This window comes from Peromyscus maniculatus, chromosome 14, assembly GCF_049852395.1.
Source record: "Peromyscus maniculatus bairdii isolate BWxNUB_F1_BW_parent chromosome 14, HU_Pman_BW_mat_3.1, whole genome shotgun sequence".
NCBI lineage: Eukaryota > Metazoa > Chordata > Mammalia > Rodentia > Cricetidae > Peromyscus > Peromyscus maniculatus.
In genome coordinates this window covers 81989891-82013581 of record NC_134865.1, presented here as the reverse complement: position 1 = coordinate 82013581, position 23691 = coordinate 81989891, and positions in this window count along the sequence as shown.

The following is a 23691-nucleotide window of genomic DNA, read 5'->3' as shown; positions in this document are numbered from 1 at the left end:
GTCCTGGGCTCGTTGCATGAGTTAGCTGTTTGAAACCTGGGACTTATGCAGGGACGCTTGGCTCAGTCTGGGAGGAGGGCACTGGACCTGCCTGTATTGTCTATTTCAGAGGGAGTTTCTTGGGTTGTTAGGAAGAATGTATGTTCTGCAGACTTTGAATGGAATGTTCTGTAAATATGTTAAATACGTTGAACTTATGATGCCATTTGATTCATGCATTTCTTTTCTTTTTGTTGAGAAGGCCTGCCAGTTTCTGAGAATGGGGTATTGAACTCACCAACCATTGTGCTCAGGTTAATCTGTGACTTTATATACAATAGTATTTGTCTTATGAAACTGGGTACACCTGTGTTAGGGCGTTTCTGTTTAGAGTCACAGTGTCTTCTTGATGACTTGTTCCTGTAGCCAGTATGAAGTGGGCTTCTTAATTGCTTTTCACTGCTGTGGGTAGGAAGTCTGTTTTGTCAGGTACTGGAACATTGACTCCTGTTTGTTTCCTCCTAGGTCCGTTTGCTTTGAACACTTTCAATACTTTGACCCCGAGACGGTGTCTGTCTCTTGTGTTGAGGTGTGTTTCTTAGAGGCAGCAAATAGGAAAGCCCTGCTTGATGATCCAACCTCCTAGTCTGTACCTTTTGACAGGACAGTTAAGATCATTAACACTCAGACTTATTTTTAAAATGCTTCTACTGGTTGCTGCCATTTTGTTAATCCTGTAGTGTTTTGTTTCCTCTTTCCCTCTTGGTTAACTGTTATTCTAGCATCATCTATTCTTTCCTGTGGCCTCACAAACTTGTTTTTCTCTGGTCCGAAGGATACCTTCAAGTGTTTTCTGTAGAACTGGCTTACGATCATAAATTCCTTTACCTTTTTTTTTTTAATCATGGAAAGTTTTCATTTTTCCTTTGATGATTAGAGTATTCGGGCTGGCAATTGTTGTCTTTCACAACTGGAAATACAGCTGTCCGGGCCCTCCTGGCTTTGAAAGTCTCTGTTGGATGATTCACTGTTGCTCTGAAGGGCCTGCCTTTCTGTATGACCCTGGCCGCTTTCACGGCGTCGTCTCTCTTCTGTGTGTTAGTGTTTTAATTATCGTGTGACAGGAGCTCTTTCCTAGTCTTGTCTGTGTGGTGTCCCAAATGCTTTCTCAGATAGATGTCTCTTCCTAACTCCAGGAAGTTCTATATGTTATAGTCAGGACTTACTCGGCTTTTTCTTCTTACATCCAGTTTAACAATTTTTATATTTTCATTGAAACAGTTGGTCGATCATGTTTTATATGATCACTGATAATGTTGGCGTAGTCAGTGGTATGGTGGGGCTGCACCTGCTCTTTGATTCAGAACGTTTGCTATCTGTTCCTCCTTTCCTACCCTCTGTTGTAAGCAATTTTCAGTTGTCACTTTTAATCCCACTTTTATTTTTCAACTAAATAATTTTTTTTGTCATTGCTCCATAAACCACACTATTCACAAAGTTCATCTTTAACTTCTTGCCATTTCCTTAATAATAACTTAATTCTGGTGAAAACACAATAGCTTGAGGCTGGAGAGATGTTTGTGGTTAAGAACACAGGATGCCCTTCCAGAGGATCCGAGTTCAGTTCCTGGCACCTGACAGTCCTTTGTAACGCTAGTTCTAGGGGATCTGATGCCCTCTTCTGACCTCTACAGGCGCCTGGTGTATAACATATGCAGGCCAAATACTCGTACACATAAAATAAAAATAAATACATTTTTTTTTAAAATTAGCCTTACTGAGTATAGTTCCATTTTTCATTTGTATTATTATTCTCAAATGGTGCTAATATTCTCTAACAAAATATATATATTCCAGAATGTGGAATGTCTGCCTGAGAACACTGCAAGTCCTGAGTACAACCAACCCAAGCGCAAGGTCATGTGCTGCAAATGACTGGACTGTTGGAATGGATCCGTTCAAGCTCACCGAAGTTCACATGAAGCCAACGCGTGCCCCACAGGTAATATCCCTGCTAGGTTTTAGTCTTGCTTCGCCCGATCTTTCCTCACTGTCTTGTCCCTCCCTTTGAAATGCAAATGCCTGCTCCATGCCTTTGTATGCTGGAAATGTGTAACTTAAGTTTTGGCTTTAGAGAGGCTCCCAGTTGAAAGACTTCTTTGGGACTCAGAAGAGACTGAACTTTGGCCTTTTGAGCAGAATCGGGACTGTTAAGACTATGGGGCCTTTTGAAGTTGGACTAAGTACATTTTGAATTTTGAAATGGCCGTGAGCCTTTATGGGCCAGGTGCGGCTTGAATCTGAAAATGTCCTCCCCAGGCTCCTGTTTGGAATGCTGGGTCTGCTGCTTAGGCTGCTCTTTTGAAGGCTGAGGACCCTTTCAGAGGTGGGGTGTGGTTGGCAGAAATAGAAACACTGGCAGTGAGCCTTTGAAGGTTATACTTACCCCTGGTTCTGGCTCACACTCTCTGCTTCCACATCAGCTGCTGTGTGGAGACCCACACTACAAACTACCACTATATTCATGTTCTGCACCCACCACCACATGCTACCACTGCACCCATGATCTGCACTCACCACTACATGCTACCACCACACCCATGATCTGCACCCATCACCACATGCTACCACATGATGTGCACCCACCGCCACATATTACCACATGATCTGTACCCATCACCACATGCTATCACTACACCCATGATCTGGGCTAACTACCACACCTCCCTTGCAGTGATGTACTGAAATCTGTCTGAAACTGTGAGGAAACCTTCCCCCACCATGAGCTGCTAAAACAAGTACTTGATTACAGAGGCACAACAGTAACTACGTCACCTCCCAAGGACAGACATCAGTTCTCTCCCCAGTCTCTCATGGCCATGTGGAGCTGGGCTTCAGTCTCTTCTTCATGTTTGGCCGCAGAGGAGAGGTTCTTGTTTGAAAGGTTCCATGTCACTACCTGTCCCATCCCCTCTCCTTTGGTTAGGGAAAGTGAGTTCTCATTGGGGCATTTTTATTTAAACACATTAGTATTTCCAGGGTGTCACTTTCTTAGGGGCCAAATCTGAGTTATGTAAAGAAAAGAATAACCCAGAGAACTCAACTCTATGCCATTCTTGGAATCCTGAGGCTTCCCACCGGTCTTTCTTTCTGTATCAACTTTTCATAAGATGTGTAACATCCAGGGTGCCCAGTAGTGTTTATCATGGGAGCTAGAGAAACACAGATCAATTCTCTCTCTAAATGTGGAGGTGTGCTATGCCTTTAACAAAACAAACAATGCAGAGTTCCAACTACTATTTTAAATAATATTGAAGTTTGAAGGCATTTAAGAATGCATGCATGTAGGGCTGGAGAGATGGCTCAGTGGTCAACATCATTTGTTGCTCAAAAAATATTTTTGAAATTTTTATTTTCTGTGTATGAGTATTTTGCTTGCATGTATGTCTGTGAACCATATGTGTGCAGTACCTGTGGAGTCCAGAAGAGGGCATTAGATCCTTTGGAAGTAGACACCATACTTCATGTTGGAGACCAAACGAAGGTCCTCTAGAAGAGTAGCCAGTGCTCTCAACCCTCCCCCCCCCCCCCCCCCCCCCGCCAGTCATCTCTCCAACCTCCATGTGCTGCCCTTGCAGAAGACCCAGGTTTGGGTCCTTGCACCAACACTAGGTGGCTCACAACCATGTATAACTCCATTTCACAGACTCTGACACCCTCTTCTGGCCTCCACAGACACCTCTTCACATGTGGTATATAGACATACACTTAGGCACACATACATAGACATTAAATAAATACATATTTAAAAAACAATGCATGTATGTGTTTGTATGTGAACTCAGTCACTGACATGGACTAGTTTCTATGTCTTACCAATTCTTACACAGTATATCTGCAAGAAACTCATTTGCCTTTTTAAAAATTAGGGATGTTTTGTTTCTAACTGAATTTAAACAACAGCTTTCTGAGCTACAGAATCTGGGTTGCCTGTCTTCTTTTTACACATGAAATGCGCCACCTCTTCCCTTCCTGTTGTTTGTACTGAGAAGTCGCTCGTTAACTATGGCCCCCTGTGTATGACCAACCAGTCTTCACTTTCTACTTACAGAATTTCCCTGCCTTTGACTCAGCCTCCTTGGCTGTGATGTCTGTAGGCGTGGCTCTCTTCATGGTTTAGTTTCCTTTATTTTTTAGTTCTTATATCTATATATTGTCATTTTCATAAAATCATAGAAGCTTTCAGGCACTTTTTCAAATATATATTTTTTTAAATTATGTGCCTGTGTATGCATGTGTGCGATGTGCATGTTTATGCACAAGTGTGTGTCTGTGTGTATGAGCATGGGTGGGTGCGTGGTGGCATGGCGGAAGTGCAGGGACCTGTGGAGGCCCGGAGCTGGAGTTGCGTATGGTTGTAGACTGCCTGGCATGGGTGCTGGGAACAGAACTTGGGTCTTCTGGAAGAACAGTGCCTGCTTTTCACCACGGAGCCGCCTCTCCTGCTCCTCTTCAAATGGTTTTTACGTCACTCTCCCTCCTCTTCCTTGTTGACAAAAAGACAGTTTCGTTATTTTCTCCCAGGGATCACTGGCTCAGGTGTCTATTATTCAAGACCAGAAAACACTATCATAAATCTGTTCCGTTTTCTAGTTGAGGCAAGAAGGGAAAGCCCCTCGAGTTCCTTTTCCGCCATGGCCAGTAGTGTTTCAAGGGTCCAGGAAGTGCAGGAGGAAAACCTCAGACATTAGGAAACCCCAGACAGGGGCACTCCAAACGCTGACCTCAAATTGCCTTCAAGAGGCTTCCTGGGGGAAGATGGTGGATTAGAAAGCTGTCTGTTTGACACATAAAGGAGTCAGATTAACAAAGGGCAAGCTATCCAGGGAGAGGAGGAGAGGGGCAGGGGAGATCAGAGCGATGCTGTCAGCGGAGATGAAAGGGAGGACAATCAGAAAGGCTGACAAGTTGAGTAGGTGACAGCCCCACCGCAGAGTCGAAGCCACAACCACACAGTAAGCCAGGCAGACTCGGTGACAGCTTGCCAGTCCTAGCCACAGTGTGAACGTGAAGTTCTTGCAAGTTTTAAATACAGTGGAGGGGCTCCTGTAATGTGGCAGGCCAGGGGGAGAGGAGACATCCATGTTGTCACTCCCCGTATCTCAGTGACATGTCAAGGTGTTATCTCAATAAGTGGTCTGTTGGGATGGGATGGGTGGTTCAGTAAGAGCACTGGCTGCTCTTCCAGGGGACCCCGGTTTGAGTCCCAGCACCTACATGGTGTCTCACAACTGTTTGTAATGTTATTTCTAGATGATTTGACATCCTCCTTTGGCTTCTGAGGGCACCAGGCATGTATGTGGTACACAAACATACATGCAGGTCTAATACTAATACACATAAAATAAAATAATAATTTAAAAAATGTAAGGAGGAGCCTATTATTTGACACTTAGATACTCTGGGGACATGAAAATAAGTCAGGGGAACTGGAGAACTGGCTCAGAGGTTAAGAGCACTGGTTGCTCTTCCAGAGGACCCAGGTTCAATTCCCAGCACCCACATGGCTGCTCACAAACATTACTAAGTCCAATTCCAGAGGACCCGATGCCCTCTTCTGGTCTCTGCAGACACTAGGATCATATACAGCACACAGACATACATGCAGGCAAAATACCCATCACATAAAAAGAAAATAATTAATTCAAAAAATTGTATCTTAAAAAATAGAACAAAAAGTCAGATACCCTGAGGACACCCTGCCCCAGTGTCTGGGCGGGAGAGAGCTATGAAAGGTCATTGTGAGGACAGAGAGGGTCCTGTACCAACCCACTGAGAAGTTAAGGAGCAGGAAGCTTATGCTGTGAGGATGTGGTGGCATCGGGCATGCCCTGTGTTGTAAAGGAGTGAGCCCTGACACCTGAGGGTCACTTCAGAGACCAAGCCCCGAACCTGTGGCCCGGGGATTGCTCAGCCTCCAGAGTTGCATCATACCGTGCGTTCTTTATGTATACTGGGACCAGAGCTCCAAGCTCGGGTGTAGCAGATCCCAGATTCCTCTATTTCCACAGCTTGCTCCCTCTCTCTCTCTCTCCCTCCCTCCATTCCAGGAGGTGGTAGGATCTGAAGCCACCAACATGGGCAGGCAGGGTGATGGGTCACCCGGGGCTTGTCCTGTCTGTTGTAGAGCTCAATGCTCTTTTTGCTTCCCCAGGCCCTGGGCTTGGGAATCTGCCACCCTTGACTGCAAATACCGTGGGGCCTCTAGAGCAAGGAAGAAGCTGCCTAGTTTATGGGCTGCAAAGTGTGTTGGCCATCAGTAGCCCCTACTCTGCAAAGAGGGGAAGCTTCTACATAGAACGCAGACCTGATTTTGATCGCTGACCTTTGACCTGCCTGAGCCTTATCCTGTAGAATGCGCCAGGCTGAAGATTCATTTGCTTCTCTCTGAGTGCCACTGGAAATTGAGCCCTAAGAAACAGCTGCTCCCTAAGAAGACCCCAGAAGGAACTGGGAAAGATAGGCATCCATAGGCATCCCAATAGTTGCATAGTTCTCAACTCATAAAAAACATGAAGTATGGAAAGCAGGACTATATAGGATTCACCCAAGATGTCACACCTATGAACAACTGAATTCAAAGACTGGTTGAGATGCCTGACAGAAATACCAAAGTCTTGTTGTTTAAATGGCCAGTGACCTCGAAGAAGATTTCAATACTTAGGTGAATGGAGTAAATTCAAGATATGAACAAGAAATCCAGCAACTTGGCTAAGATGTTCAACAACCAGATGAGAAAAACAGTGAGACAAATGAAACCAAACAGTCCAACAGCCTCCCTCCAGAACTCCCGGGAACCCAAAGGTCAATAAATCAAATTAAAATCTCAATAAAAATGATCCCTAATAGACTGAACCAGGCAGGAGAAGGACTAGCAGGGATTAAAGACAAGGCTGAGGAATGATTAGATGAAGACGTGACAAGAAAGACAGGATACAGCCATCAGGATGACTTCCAAGGCCTTCGGGACATGGTCAAGAGACAAGACCGAAGCTGGAGAGCTGACTCAGCAGGTGAGAGGGTTTATGCTCTCACTCAGGACCTATGGTTGGCTCCCAGAACCGATGTCAGGTGGTTCGGAATTGCGTGTGACTCTAGTTCCAGGGGATTTGACTATCGCTGCTGGCCTCCCCAGGAGTACGTATTCCCCATACACATTCTTTAAAATGAAATAAATGTGTTTGGAGCCATGTTACAGAAAAGGGAAGAAAGACTAACAGCCCAGAAATGTCGTCAATGAAATCACAACAGAAAACTTCAGACCTAGGGAAACAAATGAGCATCCGAGGGTAGGAGGCACTTGCCTGTTTGAATAGGCATGGCCAGAAATGAACCTGTGCACATCCGAATTATAGCTGGGAAGTCAAGAGCACAGAACAAAGACCGGGGATTAAAAACTCTCAGAGAGAAGTGCCAAGTTTCTCACAAAGGCAAACCTATCAGAGAAGCAGCAGGGCCTCTCAGCAGAGGCCCTGAAGGACGGAAGAGCACCGGCTGATGGGTTTCAAGCACTGAAACAAAAAAACAAAAAGGATTGTCAGGAAAGATTGCTACCTCCAGCAAAGTTATCTTCTAAAGTGGAAGGGCAAACCGAGACCTTCCCCGATCAGCACAGACCGAAGCGATTCCCGCCCACGAAGGCAGGGTGCAGAAGACGCTGGAGGGACAGCTGCCCAGGGAGGGGGAAGGAAGATAGGCACAGGGTTGGCAGCTCAAGAAACAATGGATTTCACCGGGGGACAGTTAAACAAATGAGGAGGAGGAAGGAAACTGTATTAGCTCAGCAGACCGGCAAGTCTCTGAGAGGGGAGTGACAAGGTGGGCACCCTCAGTGCCCACTCTCAATAAGAGCTGGAAACACAGCTGTCTGAACTCTTCAAGACACACACTGGCTGAGTGGATTAAAAGCAAGATCTGGTTATTTTCTGTCCACGGGGAACTTACTTCACTGGGAAAGACATCAAGAGACTGAAGGAGGAAATATGGACAATGTTGTTCTAATCAAACAGAATAAAAAAGTAGGAGTCGCCATACTTATATACTATAAATCATTCGTTGAGTCAAAACTGGCCAGAAGGGGTAAATAATGTCACTACACATTAATAAAGAGAACCAAGAATATATAACAGTTATATATGTACATGTACATATCCATATATATATGCACATGCATGCATACACACACACAACATACACACACATACGAATTGAACATTGATGTAACCAATTTTATAAACAAACACTACGGGACATAAATGTACTAATAAGTCTATATAAAACAATCTGTAGGTATCTCTTATTAACACATGATTATCCAGAGAAAAGTTCAAAGTTAAACTGTACCATAAGTCAAGAACTAAGACATCTATAGTAGATTCTAACATTCTTCTCCCATGAATTTTCTCCAGAATAGATCATTGTTTTTTTAAGCCACAAAGCAAGCCTTAACAAATATAAACAACTGAGATGATTTTCTGTCTTCATGAGTAGAGACGGTCAGGGATACCGTAGGGAAGTGATAAACACACAGAAATTGGATGGCACACGTTGAAGACACACAACTGTTGAGGAAACTGGGGGACATTTAAAAATCTTCCAGAATCAAACTGAAATAAAAACAGAACTTCCAAGAGGTTTTTTTTTTAATTCAGCAAAGGAAATTCTAAGAGGAAAATTCAAAGTTACAGGTACTCTGTTAGAAAGTGATCACGGAGGACGTGGTAAAATAACCGAATGATGCATCTCGCAGCCTCAGGAAACCAAGAACGAGGTAAACCTCAGGTCAGCGGGAGGCGGGAACTAAAGCTCCAGGCAGACAGCAATGAGGGAGATGAAAGGGCAACACGTGAAGGCCCAAGGAAACCAATAGTGTGCTCCTGAAATATATGCCAAGTTGACAAGCCCTTAGTCACTCTCACCGAAATAAAGAGAAAGGAGGCCCGTATTAACAAAAGGAATGATGAGGGGGGTATTACAACAGGTGCTATTGAAACCTGGAGATCAATAGTGATCAATAGAGAGAGAGTGTTTTGAAAGTTTAAATTCCAATAAGTTGGAAAATCTAAAGGAAACAGACAAGGTTCAGGATGCGTATGACTTACCAAAATGGAACCAAGTGGAAATTGCTAATAGAAATACATCTATACAGAGTGATTAGATGGATGCCGGAATAAACAAAGCCTGGCAGATCAAAGCTCAGGGCCAGGAGCAGTCACTGCTGAGTCACCTGGACCCTTAAAGAAGCAAGTCCAGTGTTCCTCAAACTATAGACTGAACTAGGAAGGTTCCCTAACCTGACCCTGTCCTACCCGAGGCCCAAATCCTGGAGTCCCTGGCTGCCTCCTGAGCTGGGCAGGTGTGGAATCTGGTGGAAATCATGTGTGGAAGGCTGAAACCGATGAGCAGAGGCTCCAGCAGCTTGTCTGTGTTGAGGATACAGGACTGGGGATCCTGGAGCGGGAAGTCAACACCTGCGTTAGAATTGCCCTTGAGGACCAGAGAGTGTCGTCTGCAGGAGCAGATGCTCTAAGTCTGACCTCCTGGGACAAAGCTGCACAATGAATTCCTGCGAGCTCCCAGCTACTCAACTCAGCACTCTCCCGAGCTGCGTGGAGACAGAAGTGTGTCTAATGTTTCCTCCGTGATGTCCAAGCATTTGACTTGCAGTCAAGACAGAAAAAAAAAAAAAGTTTGAGTTTAACAGAGCAGATTGTATCTACCACCCAGACCTTGGAGTTGGCAGGGGAGGATTTAAAAATATTGATTATAATATGCTTCCAAATCTACAGGAAAAGATGCCTATAACAGAGGAAGAAACAAACTTTGAAGAAATATGGAAATTGTTAAAAAAAAAAAAGAAGGCTAATTGTAAACGACTACCTGGTATCAAACATTCATTAAATAGGATTAACTTTTTATTGGATATATTGTAGAGAGAAAATAATAGGTGAGAATGAAGATATGCCAGAGGAAATTTCCAAACTAAAGTGGGGGGTGAGGGGGTGAGCAGTGAACAGAGCCTCAGTGATTTATGGAGCACTAGTAAACACAGAGCCTGTGTAGGCCTATAATCCCCAGCTCCCTGAGAGGCTGAAGCGTGAGAGTTACAAGTTCAAGGGCAGCTAGAGGTACATAAGAAGTTCAAGGGCAGAGCAAGTTTCAAAATAAAAAAATAAATAAAAGTAGGCTGAGAACACAGTTTAGTTGGGGAGCGCTTGTGTACATGCCCAAGGCTCAGGGTTCAGTTCCCAGTATCCCCAGTCCCAACCAACCAGTCTTATGTACATGGACCTGCAGGAAGAGAGAGGGCGGATGAGAAGAACACCGAGGAGACCATGACCAGGAGCTTTCTACATTTCTCTTTAAGATAGAAGACAGCAGAGAAACAAGTTTAAAGTGCTGAGAGAAAAACCGACTGTCGCATGAACTGCTATTCAGAAATGAACATAAAACGGAAATACTTCCCCCGAGTGGAGGGAACTGGACTGGAGCTGTGATGGACTCTCACTACAAGCCACGCTGAAGATGGCTGGTTCAAGTGAGGGTGTGGGAGGGTAGAAATGCAGGCCCGCCCATGTGGAGATGAGTTTTCTTAATTTCTTTATATGTCAGTGTAAGCTGGAGTTGTTCAAATATGGAAAGGAAATATATACAGTTGGAAAAAGGATGGGAGGGTGTTAAATGAAAATAGTAACATATTCCAACAGAGGAGGGTTGGAAGGCTCAATGGTCAGTGCTTGCCTGGCATGGGTTTTCTCTTCGGTAAAGCGTTGTAAGATGGTGTTGTAAGACTCACATGAGAAGTGGGAGTTTGAAAGGAATGCGGTTCATCGAAGATTCTTCTGTAATTGAGAAAGTAGGCAGTGGTAGAACAGTGCAAAGCCACGCGCCTCAACAACCCCAACGAAAGAACAGTGGCCAAAATACATGCTGCACCCGCCAGATACAGCCCAAGTTTTTAATGATGGAGAGAAGGACGCGGCAGAGAGCAAATGGGGAGAAACAAAACAGAATGGTGGTCCATTTAACGTGTCAGCAGTGCGCTGGCATAAACAGATTCTGCTGGAGAAGAAGAGGGATGCTTCATACAGGAAGTGCTTCCAAGATGGAGGATGTAACAGGTTAGAGAGACTGGCCAGTGAGGAAGGCCACTGGCTGCTCCTGCAGTGGACCCAGGCTCAGTTCCTCACCACTTCCTATAACTCCAGCTTCAGGAACTCCAGTGCCCTCTTCTGGTCTCTGAAAGCACCCTGTACTCATGCTGGGCATAGACATATACTCAAGGGACACACTCTTAAGACAAATCAATCTTTTATACTTTATAAATGAGTATAAATACAACTCACTTATACTTCCTTTCACATGAAGTGAAAGGGGAGATAGACTTATCTAAAGTTATTGGTGAAGGCTGTCATATTTGTTCTCTAGAAATTTCTAGAACAAGTAGGCACCAACTCATTAAGGCACAGAGCAGAGCATCTGAACACTTTTTCCAGTCAATATTTCCAGTCTGCCTCATGCAGCAATACATAAGGCAAGTCTTCCTAAGTGCCTTCAAAATAGATCTTACTCATCTGTCCGTCAAACATGGACATGCTGGCAGAGGTGGAATTTGGGGGCCGGGGAAGGGACCGGCAATGATTAGAATGGAAGTGAGTTGGGAATCTACACCAAAAAGGCACCTGGAAATCTTCAACTTTGAGGAAATGAAGCAGCACATCTCCAAATGACCAATGAGAAGAGGAAGGAAGTCAGTACATTTTCAAAGCTGATGGAGATTAAGACCCGATGTGTTGAAATAGAGGATTCAGAGCTGGAGAAATGGTTCAGTGGCTAAGCATGGGCTGCTGCTCCAGAGGACCCAAGTCAGATCCCAGAACCATGTTGCTCATCTCATAACTGCCTATAACGCCAGCTTCAGAGGATCTGAGCCCCTCTCCTGGCTTCCATGGCACCATCATGCATGTACACACACACACACACACACACACACACACACACACACACACACACACACACACGAGCAAATACAAACACAAGAGCATACATGCACAAAAATTTAAAAAATAGGTGAAGCACACATATTCACAAAATAACCAACTGTCAAGACTGTGAAGGAGCCGGGTGGTGGGGGTGGCGCATGCCTTTAATCCCAGCACTCGGGAGGCAGAGGCAGGCAGATCTCTGTAAGTTCGAGGCCAGCCTGGGCTACAGAGTGAGTTCCAGGAAAGGCGCAAAGCTACACAGAGAAACCCTGTCTCGAAAAACCAAAAAAAAAAAAAAAAAAAAAGATTAAAAAGAGTATGAAGGAAAGTCTAAAGAAGTATACCAGAGCCTGAGGAAGCATGGTGGATCTGTGTGGTGTGTCCTACATGGGATCCTGGCACAGACATATGGAATGATTTAAAGCCTATGAATCCAGATAACATATGGGCTTCACTTAATCATGATGTGCCAGTGTTGGCCCATTGCTTGTAACAGATCTGCCACATGCATAGACGGAGAGTCAGTTTATACATCCAGGGCTTCAGCAGTGGAGGGAATTGGGTGTGGCTTGTGTGAGACCTCTGGGCTGTCTCTGTAATCTGTCTGTGAGACTAAAGTTACTATTAAAATGATATATATTTATTTCACAAGATGTGTGAGGCTCTGCAGCTGTAATTTGGGGGTGGGTGGGAATTTTAGCTTTGAATGTTTATGTTAGAAACAAAAACCCAGTGTTTTTCTTCGGCTTTAAGAAAACGAGGAAGGTGTAAGATGGAGGACCCAAAGGTGAGTCTAGGAATCCATTAAATAGAAGGTGGCTAGAGACAGAGAAAAGTAACCAGCTGAAAAGTTGCTTCTTTAAAAACAGTCACGAAATTGTCAAAAGTTAGTGAGAGTGATTTGGAAAACAGGAAAAGCAAGTTACCAATATTAGGGATGAAGGAGGTAGCCTCACTCCTGTTTTAAAGACCTTACAAGGATAGGAAGGGAAGATTACGAACAAATTAATGCAAATACATTCAACTTACATGGAATGGAAAATTCTCTTGAAAAACCCAACTTACAAAACTGAGACAAGAAGAAGCAGAAAATATGAAGATCCCTATATTTATCAATTATGGCACTTGAATTATAGTTTAAAGCCCACAGAGCAAACTACAGGCCCAGATGGCTTCATTTTTTTATTTCGATCAAACATTTAAGAGAGAAATAATACCAATGTTATACAAACCTTCTCAGGATATAGGAATAAAAATTTCCCAACTTATTTTATGAGGTTGGTAGAGAGCTGATGCCCGACTCTTAAAAAGGCATCATAAGGGAAGGAAAAATTTCGGCCAGTATTGCTTGGAAACGTAGATTAAAAATTTTTCTCAACTAACTTTGATCAAATGAATTCTAATAGTATACAGAAAGGACAAAATATAATGACTTACGCAAGTCTCCCCCAGGAATATGAGATTCAAAAGCCATTCAGGCGGTTGAGGAGACAGCTCTGTGGTTAAGAGCCCTTGCCATTCTTGCCGTTCTTGCCGTTCTTGCCGAGGACCTGAGTCTGGGTCCCACGGTCCGATCAGATGGATCACAGTTGCACGTAATTCCATCACCAGAGGATCCCGTCCTTCTCCTGGCTTCCAAGTGACCAGCATGTGCCTGTGTGTGTGCACGCGCACACACGTGAACAACAAAACCATTAAATACACAAAAGCCATTCATTGTTAGTCATCATATTAATAAAAAAAAACCCCACTGTGATCATCTTGAGAGATATAATCAAAGCATTTGCCACATTTGATGATTTGCTATGATTTTAAAATTAAAGAGAAATGCCTCAGTTAATTATTCATGTAGAAAAAAAGCTTTCAACTAAGAAGCAGGTTGCCCCGGACTATAGCCAGCTAACGTTGAGAAACGTACCTTGCTCCCCCTGAGGTCAGAAACAAGGGGTGGATCGCCATCTCCCCCACATCCAGTCTTCATGGCCCCATCCCCGACAGGTGCAGTAAAGTTAAGCAAAGGATGGGAAAAGGAGAAGATGGCTTCCTTGAGTGAGGATTTCCATATGGAAAAGCTTTGAAGACTCCATCTAAATTAAGCAAAGCTTACTACAAGTAATAATTGAGGTTTCAGGACACGTGGCCACTTAACAAAATTTCCTTCTCACATTATAGCAAGACATGATTGAAAAATGAAATTTAATCACAATATTACTTAAAAGAGCACAAGATATTAGCTCCTAAATATTTAAATAAGGTCAAAATTCAAAATGTTGTGGTACAAACAAAATCTGTTTAAATGGGAGTTACACCATGCTCATGAATTCAGTGATAATGACCACAATGTTCCCTCATATTGAACCTACATATTCAACACAATATCAGGCACTATTATAGAAATTGATAAAAATATCCCCAAATATATGTAATTAGTTTTCATCTAAGAGAAACTAGCAGAGTTCAGATTTATTCTTTGCTCTTGAATGGTATTTTTGAAAGACAAAACTCATGAAACAACGTTCATTAAGACACTCAACAAAGGACAACGGTTAGGGAACAAAGTAGGTGCATTCAGCTTACATCCTGGTGTGGGACAGAATGGAAGGGCCCAGAACTGAGTGGATTTCCCAGGCAGAGGATCTCAAGGAAAGGATGGAGGGCTATCAAGGCAGCCAGAGACCTTGGGGCAGTGCACCAGAGGACAAGCGTGTAGACAATGAAACTCTGACATCATCATCAGGCCCGTTGAGCATCATGTAGAGAATGAAACTCTGACATCATCATCAGGCCCATTGAGCATCCAATCAGTGCTGCTTTGCTTAGTATATCCACACAAGCAAAGCACCTAAGACACAGAGAGGAAGACCTGCATGACTGTGGGGGGCAGAGAGCATGTGTGCTGACTACCGTGTCCTGCCTGGAAAGCTGCGGAACTCACAGAGCTTTGTGTAAAGCTCCTGGAAAAAGTCCTGTCTCTTTGGAAGAAAAACGATTAGTCCTAATTAAGGACAGGACACAGTGAGGCAGGAGAGACTTCTCCTGCACAAATGTAAAGTGTCTCCTCTACCCACGTGATTCTGAGTAGCCCAGGTGCTTCAACTCTCCCCACACCGGTACCGGTCCCAGCCTTGGATCAAACACTTCTCTGGTCTCACCTAAGAAGTCTGAAAGACAAAACCCAAAAGATCAAACTGTTCCCATGCTACTTAACTGTGTCTGAAAGCATAGGTCAGGGATGCAAAAGACAGCAGGAAATGGTAAAATCACAATGAAAGATGACCGAACCAGAAGCAAGCAGAAAGGTCAGACCCATAATGAAGACTTGGCTCTGACGTAGACACCAGAATTAAAGCACAGCGGAGAAGCTTGCATTATGACTGGGTTAGAACGGAGAGGCAAGCTTTGGAGAAGACAGAAAACAAAGCTTCTAGAGATGAGCGCTACGATGCCCATAATGAAAACTCCACTAAATGGGATCGGCTGCATGCCAGATGTTAGAGAAGGAGGGGGAACTTCAAGACAAAGGGATGGGAAACACCCCAGAGGAAACATGAAGAAAACCCAAAACACAGCAGGAAAGCACCTGACCATACCAAGTGTTGGCAAGAACACAGAGCAACTGAACCCCTGCTGTGTGGTGGGGATGGAATGAAAAACACTTTGACAACTTCCCTAAGGAGTTAAATATATGCCTCCCATACATCTCAGGCACTCTACCCTGAGGCCCTTGCCCAAAAGAAATGTTTCCTTTGTGTGGTATAACAAACACACAAAATGGGTGTCTAATAGACCAAAATGATGTATTTCTTACAGTTCTAGATGATGGGAAGAGAGATATCAAAGCATCATGGACCCACCATCTTATGAAAGGCTCAGAGATGGCACCTTCTCTGTCTCCCCATGGTAGGAGGGTGAGTTTCCCTCAGAATTGTTTTAAAAATGAAAATAATTCCATTCATAAAACACCACCCTCATGACCTCATCACCGCCTCAAAGCTCCATCTCTTTATACAACCGTCCTGGAGGCTAAGGATTCAACATACAAAGTTTGGAGAGACTCGCCATTCAGAACACAACAGAAAAATATACATCCATGCAAATATGCATATAAGGATATTCATATAGGTTTAATTTGTGACATCCCCAAATGGGAAATGACCCCCATCTCCATCAACAGGTGAGTGGGGAGACACATTTTAGACTATTCAGATGGCAGGACACAGTTCGGCAGTCAGAGGAGTGAATTATTGATAACCTCACCAACATATGTGGATCTCAAAATAAGTGAACAAGAGATGTCAGATTAAAAAAGGACAGGCAGTATGTTTCCATTTATATAAACTCTAGAAAATGTGAGCTCAGATGGAGAGTAGATCAGTGGCTGCCCAGAGAGGAGGAAGCAGGAGGGAGACAGAGATTGCAAAGAGCAGTGGAAACCGGGGACAATGACCATCTCCACAGGTCCAATGGTGGGGGTAGGGTCTCCGTGGTTTTTGCAGTGAGATCTCAGCAAACCAGGCGACTGGGAAAAGTGCAGGTCAGTTGCTCCATCTCAATGAATCTGCTCAGAAGGTAGAGGGGAATATGAGGTCCTGGAAGAGCCATCACAGCCCTGGAGCTGGGGAGGTGGCTCAGTGGCTAAAGCATTGCCATACAAACATGAGGACTGGAGTTTGAATCCCTGGCGCCCACCAAAGCCAGGAAGACTTGGTGTCCACCTGTAACCCCAGCACTTGGGAGGCAGAGCCAGGGGATCTCCAGGGCAAGATGGCTGGCCAGGATCAATGAGCTCTGGCTTCATTGAAGAGACATTGCCTCAGTAAATGAATTAGAGCATTCCTGAGAAAGATACCCAAATGCCAACACCAGGCCTTTATGTAAATATGCACAAATTTGCACATACACATGTACATGCATACATGTGTGTGTGTGGGGGGGCGTATTGTTGGACTTAACTGTGAGATTGATTGCAAGAATTACTGTAAAAGAGCAGTAATTACTCAGTATTGACGTGGGGCCAGACAGCTAGATCAATGAAACAGAACGGAAAGTCTAGAAACAGATTTGTATGAGGATGTGCAAGGAGCTGATGTCCAGTCAACGTGCAAGGCAATGCCAGCGGCTTTCCATAGGAATGGTAATAGCAGAGAGTGAAGCTAGAGCCCCTGGATGCCCATAGGAAGGGATTCCGGACCCCAATATTATAGTTATACAAAAACAATCACAAAGATTATTTGTGTGTATGTGTAAAGTGTATGCTCGTGTGTGCATCTTGTGTGCAGTTGTGTGAGCCCATGCACATGTATGGAGGTCTGTGGAGGATGTTGGGTGACCTCCTCTAGTGTTGGAGACTGCTCTCTGACTGAACCTGGAGTTTATCATTTTTCTCCTAGTCCAGCAGACGGGAGGCCCCAATGAGCCTCCGGTCGTGGGGCCACTTTCCCAGCACCAGGGCTGCCTGCATGTTAACGGCTGTGCGTGGCTTTTCACACTGGAACTAGGGATCCAAACTCAGCTCCTCCTGTTTGCATAAGCAAACACACTCTTACCCACTGAGCAACCTCCCCAGCCTCACGAAGATTAGCTTGATGTGGATTTCAGGCCTGAGGTGACCGTTTGAATCACTAGAAAAATATTTTGAGACCTCGATGTAAGCACAAATTCTTGGAGAGAATCCATTAAAAACAAACAAAAACAGCCATTTTGGAAAAGAGTAAGTGGGGGCCAGAGAGATGGCTCAGTGCTTCGGAGTGCTCACTGCTCTTTCGGAGGACCCACGTTCAGTTCTCAGTATCCACATCAGGTCAGGAAGCTGGCAGTTGCCTGTAATCCTAGTTCCAAGGGATCTGATGCCCTCTTCTGGCCTCCATGGACACTTGCCCATTTGCAGACACACACATACAAACACACACACATACAAACACACACACACACACAGTTAAAAATAAAATTTCCAGTGAACTTCATTTTTAAAAAAAAATTAGAGATTTCTGTTCTTTAAAAGATTCCTTCAGTGAGTAAAAGTGCAAGTAACAGCTAAGAACAAAATACTCCTAGTATGTACATTTAAATACTAACTGTGGACATGTGGAAGGTACAGAGAACATCAACAGAACTTAAACAATATCCCTGCCAAAATGAACAAGATTTTTGCATGTAACTATATGTAAAAGGAGATATATAAGTGGACAATGAGTTCATAAAAAAGTACCCAGTAATGTTAGTCTCCAGAAAAAATGTGGTTTTTACAGTACAATGAGAATCTGCTTTATAGCTGCCTAATGTTAAAACTTGTTAATAGAGTGTTGGGGAGAATATGGACCAATTGGGAGCCTTGCCAACTTCTGTCAAAGTGTCAAATGGTACAACTATGTTGGAGAAGTCCTTAACAATCGTGTTTTACAGATGAACAGTGCAATTTGTGTGTGCCTGTGGAGCAGCATGTGACATTTCAGACAATCTAACGGAAGTAAATATACACCTACCTAATCGTTAAGCAAGTCACCTTTAGGTACCTGCCCAAGAGAATAAAAAATCCATAAACTGCTTGTAGAAGACCAGGGAGGGCTCTTCAGTCACAGCAGTCTCTCGACAGGGCGATAGACAAAGTGTCTTGTTGTACAGTGGAAAACATGCTATGCTAAAAAGGGGAGCCTGGATAAAGACACAACCATGTGTTCAGTATCCAAGTCACTGAGGCGAGCTGGCTTAACCTAGGTTCCAGTTGCCTGGAGTTCTAGAGCAGTGGACGGGACTCTGATATTAAAGTTGGAGGGCCCTGGGACAGGTGTAGGGCATCCAGTGTGGCTGACCAGCATGGTTCTTGTCATACTTTAAGTGCTGACAGCACTGAGTGCATACATTAGTCAAATTCTTCATACTTCACACTTCTGACCTGTGCACTCTGGTCTATGTAAGCTTTACCACCATTAAAAAATGGAAAATACCAACCATGGGCATCTGCTCCCTACGAATGTAACACTGAAGTCCAGGCAGGCACCACCAATGAAACTGGCAAAAAATAAAATAAAATAAAATAGATAAGTCAACAATTAAAGTTGTCATTAAAATTTTGTCTTGGACTGGAGAGATAGGTCAAAGGTTAAGATGTTAAGAGCACTGGCTGCTTGTCCAGAGGCCCCAAGTTTGATTCCCAGTACCCAAACTGTGGTTTACAACTGTCTGTAACTCCAGTTCCAGGGGATCTAGTACCCTCTTCTCATTTCCATGGGCAGTTGACAAACACATGATGCACAGATATGTGTGCAGACAAAACACTCATACACATAAAAATAATAAAAAGTGTAAAAATTCTTTCTTAAGGCTGGGTGTGTAGCTCAGTTGATAGAGTTCTTGCTGAGCATGCAAAAGCCCTGGGTTCTAGCTGAGTATAAATCAGGTATGGTGGTGTCTGCCCATAGTCCTAGCAACTGGGAACCCAGTCAGGAGAACCGGAGTTCATAGCCATCCTCGGCTATGTAGGGGATTTGAGGCTAGAGTGGTCTGTGCAGGACCTTATCTCAAATGAAAAATCTCTTTTGGAAACCAATAGATTGACATTATCTGCCCCTAGAACAAAGAAAGCAAATAGAGAGAAAATTGTATAACAGAATGACTTCACGCTCTCAAGACTCAGAAATGGCTATTAGGCTGGGTTAGCTTAGCGGAAAGAGTATTTGCTTAGCTCTCGCTCTGGGGTCTACTCCCAGCGCTACAGAAAAGGGACAGGCTTTCACAAAGGACAAAAAGAAAGAAATGAAAATGGCAATCAAGCATCAGATGAGACCAATACTCTGAAAAGTTGGTTCAGGTTTGGCCAACACACACACACACACACACACACACACACACACACACACACACACGTCTATTTAATATTTAAAAATGGGTGCAAAATTCCAGATAAACCTCTAGTTACTTAAACTCCAGGTGAATTTTGGAAAAGACCCATTGAGTTTGTTCTAGGAGCACAAGGACAGCTTAGCATCAATTTGGCATCAATGTCACCTGCCCTGTGATTGGAGAGAGAACTGAGGTACATCAGATACAGTTCAACACCGAAGAGCAATTTAAAAAACTTTCAAGAAACTCCCAATAGACACGAAGATGTTTAATGTGGCAATGGCTTTGCAGGTTACAAAGTTTACAAAAAGAAAACCCAATCCTACCCCTGTCTAGATGAACTCAAGATCCGTGCCCTTGGATGCTAGGAGCAGGACAAGTGGAGACGCCATGAATTGCCAGTCTCCCAGAGAGGCTCTGGCTGGTACCCTAGGACAGGAAAATGAAAGGACAGGAAATGAAGAGGGAGGGAAAAGACACAGCTGTCACCATGCACAGTATATGTCATCTACATAGAAAGCCAACAGAATGAACTGAAAATTGATGGGGACTAATAATAGAGTCTAGCAAGAGCACTGAATACAAGATCGACTAACTAAAATTAGCAGCTTTCCCTACACCAGCATTAACCAATTAGAAATATAATGGAAGAAGATACACACTCATACGATGAACCCAAACGATGAAGGATCTAGAAATTAAGCCAGAAATAACTGCAGAAAACCTTTAGATGATGGGGAGGAGGGGTAAAATTTGAAAATATATAAAGGACACAGAAGAAGGCATGAGAAGGGAGGCGATAAAATTGAAAACATGAACAAATGGAGAGAAGGACCATTTTATGGATGCTTAGAGCCGCACAAATGTCAAATCTTCCCACATTAATCTATAAATTTCATGTAATTTTGTTCAAAATACCAGCTGGACTTTTTGAAGGACTTGACAAATTCGTTTTAAAATACATAGAAGCCATAATGTCCACAATTGCCGAGTTTATTTTGGAAAAGAGAGCCCAGGGTGGGGGCAGGAGGAGGCCGACTCCTCCCACTTGGTCTGGAGGCTTCCCGGGAAGACAATGGATTTGCTTTGTAATACCATGTAGCAAATTAAGTATGGGTTTAGGGAATGAGAGAAGTTAAGTATTTTACCCCACTTCCGCCTTTTAGGATTCCACAGGCCAGTGGTGCAGCCTGGCTGGCTGATTCTCGGCTCGGGGTACATGGTTGATTGGGTTGAGTTCCCAGTGGTGGGGGGATGAAGATATCTCTCTTAGCTGACTGCCCACAAGAGGCAGCTCCAGGTAACCAGACACCACCTGTAATCTCTGCCTTCATCTTCAAAGCCCAGATGGGGTTTCCTCTTGGCATTGCGTTCCCTCCCAGGCTTGATTTCTCCATTCAGGAAGGACCCAGGGCTCGCCTGATGAGTTCAGCAGAACTGGTCTTGTTTTTTGATGAACTCTGGTTAGTAACCAAGTCTCAGGAGCAACCCTCCATGGAGGACACACGTGGTTTCAAAAAGAGAAGAGGATGGTGTACACTCTGCACTACGGAGGGATTCTCAGGATGTCTTGGAATTCCATATACCATGTTGTAGTACTACAAACCTCACAGAGTTGCAAACTCTGCCCTCTGCAGAACAGAGCATAGTATTGTTGTCCCTGGAAGCCCAAGGACAGGATCTACAGACACTAAAACCACAGATGCTCAAGTCCTGTGTGTATGTAACACAGTGTGGTGAGTGTAGAGTCAGACACCTGTCTGCTCCAGTCTTTTAAACCACCTCCAGGTAACTTACTTATAACTTGACTAATACAATGTAAATACCATGTGAATGGTTATTTTTACCCCATTGTTCAGACCTTATTGCCCAGACATGCAAAGTCCTTATATCTTCAGGACAGATACAATTGGTTTCTTCCTTTTCTTTTTTTTTTTCTTAAGACAGGGTCACTGACAATGTAGCCTAGGGTGGCCACAAGCTTGCAACTGGTCTCCTACCTCAGCCTCCTGAAAGCTGAATTTCTAAACATGAGGCATCATGCCCCATTAAAAAAGATGTTTGACCCGAGGTTGGTTGATTCTTTACAACCTATGGGTGCATTTGCCAAGGGCAATATCAAAGGTAGATTCAGAAGCCAGCGGAGAAAGGATAAATTAGTTGCACATGCCGAGGAAACCAACTAACTGAGTATAGGAAGAATAGGTGGTTTTCCTAACACCTCTTGCCACATGCATGGCGAGTGTGGGCAGGCTAGATATAAGTGGATTAAAAATATTACACACAAAGGGCAAAACTGTTGCATGAATTAAAACTGCAAACTGGGGGCTGGTAAGATGGCTCAGGAGATAAATGTTCTGTATGGAAGCACGACAGCCTGAGTTAAGACGGCCAGCCCCCGTGAACAAAGCTGGGCATGGCGCTGTACTCTTGTAACCCTAAGCCTGAGTTGGGGCGTGGGTGTAGACAGGTTGGTTTCTGGAGTTTGAAAGCCAGCCAGTCTAGCTGAGTCAGTGAGCTCCAGGTTCAGTGAGAGACACTGTCTCAAAAAACCCAAGGTGGAGAGCCGGAGGGTGTCATTTTCTAGCTTTCATATGCACGGCACACATACACAAACACGTACATGTCAGAATCCTTGTGGCCTTTGGCTAGAGGTGGAACTTCTTATATGAGGTCTTATACAGGCCATGGGCCATAGGATGTATTACCTTTGGGTATCACTACATCAGAAGTAAAGATACTAGTCAATGGAAAACAAACTCTAACTTAACAGTAGAGGACAGATTGTCATACGACAATTACCACATTGATACTGCAAGGAATTACTCTCTAGGACACATGAGAGACTTGTAAATTCCCAAAGAAGACCCAGGCACCTGCAGAAAACAATGGGCAATTAAAAGTAGCAAGACCCAGACTGTTGCCAAGTGTGTGAGGAGTGGGCTCATGTGACAGTCACCTTTGGGAAGGCAAATGTAAGAAGATAATTTGGGGGGGCAGTCTCTTGGGTGATGCAGATGTTTGCAGAGACATGAGGCAGGTGACCCTGACACATTGATGTTAGGAGCTCGCAGGGTAGCTGGTACTGTGCCTTTTAAAAATGATCATCACTTGGGTGCTGGGCATAGAGCCCAGGGTCTCCAGCACACTGGGCAAGTGCTTCCCGCACTGAGCTCCAGCCTAGCCCCTGAGCGGCTCTAGACCAGCTTCTCTGGGTTCTCTGCCCAGGGCTTGTCTTGCTAACTCTTGCCTGCCCATTGGGTCTCTATCCAGGCAGCAGTTAAGGACTTCCATTCCTCCCTAAGCCCTAATGATATATTTTGGGGGTTCTCTAGATAGGCCCACTGAAGGAGTGCCCCAAGTGTCATAACCAATGATGCACTCAGCTTGAAGAAGTCAGATAGACTCCCCCATTCCTTACATTGTGGTTCGGGTTACCTTCTCAGAGCGGGGAACAGTGAGAACAGGATCTCAAAGCCAGTTAGGCAGACTTAAGGAAGGGACCCCGAAAGCAGCCATTTCAAATGATGGTTCTCCAGTCAGGAACACCAGAAGGGATTTCTAGTTTATTGCTTCTCAAGTAGCAGCCTGCAGGGAGGCCACCTGAGGGCGGGGGCCCAGAACTCCAGTCCAGACACTCATCCCTTCTGCAGATAGCTTTGGAAGTCGGCCTCTACATGTTCACTACCTATCCCAGAGAAGGCTGGCTCAGGTCCAGAACCCAGGGAGTGTCTAGAAAGATCTTCTTGTAGCTGTTAGTAGAGAGAATAACCTAAGGGTCCGCCCAGGGTGACAGGACAGGTGAGATGCAGGAGCAGAAGGTGGCACT